Source organism: Megalopta genalis, chromosome 11 (assembly GCF_051020955.1).
Source record: "Megalopta genalis isolate 19385.01 chromosome 11, iyMegGena1_principal, whole genome shotgun sequence".
Taxonomy (NCBI): Eukaryota; Metazoa; Arthropoda; class Insecta; order Hymenoptera; family Halictidae; genus Megalopta; species Megalopta genalis.
Window position 1 is genome coordinate 3,727,501 of NC_135023.1, and position 2,500 is coordinate 3,730,000.

The 2,500-nt window shown below is 44.2% G+C and overlaps 1 non-coding gene and 1 pseudogene across 1 annotated transcript; both read right to left on the bottom strand.

Annotated features, from left to right (window-relative positions):
* LOC143260321 (large subunit ribosomal RNA) overlaps positions 1-11 on the bottom strand; it is a 7,120-nt pseudogene extending 7,109 nt beyond the window's left edge.
* A 1,102-nt stretch (positions 12-1,113) lies between these two features.
* LOC143260337 (5.8S ribosomal RNA) lies at positions 1,114-1,268 on the bottom strand. The gene has a single exon (XR_013034477.1). It is a non-coding gene; the product is annotated as a 5.8S ribosomal RNA (ribosomal RNA).
* Between the last annotated feature and the right edge of the window lie 1,232 nt (positions 1,269-2,500).

Consider the following 2,500-nt stretch of genomic DNA (forward strand, 5'->3'; position numbering starts at 1 on the left):
CTCTGAGGTCGTCGGAACGTGAAAAAAAATTTTTTCAGAGCTTCCCCCCCCGAAAGCATTTTGCGAAACGTGTACAGAGCAACACAAAAAAAAAAAAAAATAAAAAAAACACAAAAAACCCTTAAAGCAAAAAAAAAACCGTTTATCGCGCCTCACCAATATATCTTTTATAAAATTCGATATCCTCTCCAAATATAGATCTTCGAAACACTCGCAAGACGATTACAATCGGTATAACTTTAACGTCCGTCCGAAAAGTACTTTCGGGGACTAGACGACCGATTGATCTCGTGCGGTTTCGCTATTCGATCATTTGAAGAGAACAAAAAGATATATGGGGCGACCGACAAACGGTTTTCCGTAGAACCAGACTCGCGATTGCGTTGACACACACATCATAGCCACACCAATAGAAGAGTTTTAGGACGGTAACCCGGGTGGGGTGTTCTTTACTCAGAATATGTGCAACATCGGATCTATATAGCCATCGATACAATTCGTACACAAATGTGTCGTACGAAGAGAGAGACTTTTTTTCCTCTGGCAACATAACGGTAAGAGACATCCTTCCACACTCATAGGTTCCACTCCCTGGGGCTATGATATATATATACATATAAATTCAAATTCGAAGCAACGGTCACAATTCTACTCTATATTTTTGCGGGTTATGTGTTCTTTCGTTCAATTTCTTTCATGCGTTCGTTCGATCTCTGTACACAGTCTTCACATAGGACAGACTCGTGTAGTACGCTTTCGTGGGTTAAACCCATCTCGTTTCATTTCAGGCGACGTCGGGAGCGCGTTGAAAATGTACCAGTGAAATCTCGATAGTTCTACGAATACGAATCGTCCCGAAAAAGATTTTGTCACCGCTTCGAAGCGGTGTTTCAGACGGGCGGACGTATATAAAACATATACGACACACGACACCGCCTTCCACACTCACGCTAGTTCGAACACGATTTCCATCTCTCTCGAAGACTGTTAGACGTACGTAAAATTTCTCAATATTCATAGGACCGCGACAAACGCCGACGAAGCGCCCACCATTCGCTCGTACGTATATAGGCAACAAGTGCCATCAACGCAAGCAGTTTATAAGTACGTAAACGACCCTCAGCCAGGCGTGGTCCAGGAATTGTATCCGTGGACCGCAATGTGCGTTCGAAATGTCGATGTTCATGTGTCCTGCAGTTCACACGTTGACGCGCAATTAGCTGCGTTCTTCATCGACCCACGAGCCAAGTGATCCACCGTTCAGGGTAATTTTTCCCTTTTATTCTCTCATATATATATAATGTGTATTTGCTATCCACCACATTTTTGTGTTATATTTCGGAACAAGCCGATACCCGAAGAGCTCCAACCAGCGCGCGAAGGAGATTCGGGAGTCGTCGTACAACGACATAATTGTCCCTTAAAGAACGAGATATTTCCGTCGAAACCATATATATATGTACGAGCAAATCCAAAACCACTGTTTTCTTGCAAGTTCGACGGTCGGAGCGAATAGAACATTGAAAAGCCTTCTATCGAAGAAACACAGAGAGTATATCACCTCCAAAAACGACGGGGATATGGATATTCAAACTGGACAATTATCAACCCGATACTGGATTCGAAAAGTTTCTCTCTCCTTTCGTCGTTATTTACACCGGACGGACTCACGGCCGGCTCTAGCTGGGTGTCATATATATATACGTCCCACGCTCATGCTGCCACTAGCGCGCAACAGAGTAGGGTGTCAATGACAACGACACAGCATTGAAACGAGCTACACAAGCCGGTCTCTCTTGATACCAATGTAAACGAGCATTAAGTTATCTTCAGACTGCCCGATATTTTCGTCCTTTGGACTTTCCCAACGATTCCTTTTTTTCTTTTTTTTTTTTACACCACAGCGAAGACTTGAGGAAGCGTGATTAGCACGCTCGCATCCCTCCCTGTCCTACTACAACTGTGTGTGTGTGTGTGTAAAGAAAGAAAAAAGAATACATTGGCTTTCTCTCTATCGAGAAGATGGCCTACGCAACGCAGATCAAAGGCCTAATACGTGTAATATAATACGCGTCTGGCCGTGTATAAATCACGCACGAATGATCTGGTCGGGCCCAACTCTTCTCGTACGCTTATTTTTCCGTGTTGAGGCACTATCATAAAATCACACAAACCCCAACACGTGTGTGTCTTGGAAGGAAGATGGCCTACGCAACGCAGATCAAAGGCCTAATACGTGTAGTACACACGTCTGCCGTGTAAATCACGCACGAATGATCTGGTCGGGCCCAACTCTTCTCCACCACACCACATCCCAACTTTGTACATTTTTATATATTTTTGTGCGTTGGGGCACCTTCATAATCACAAACCCCAACAACACATATATCTCTCTCTCTTTGAAAGATTTGTTGTGGCCTACGCAACGCAGATCAAAGGCCTAATACGTGTAGTACACACGTCTGGCCGTGTAAATCACGCACGAATGATCTGGCGGGCT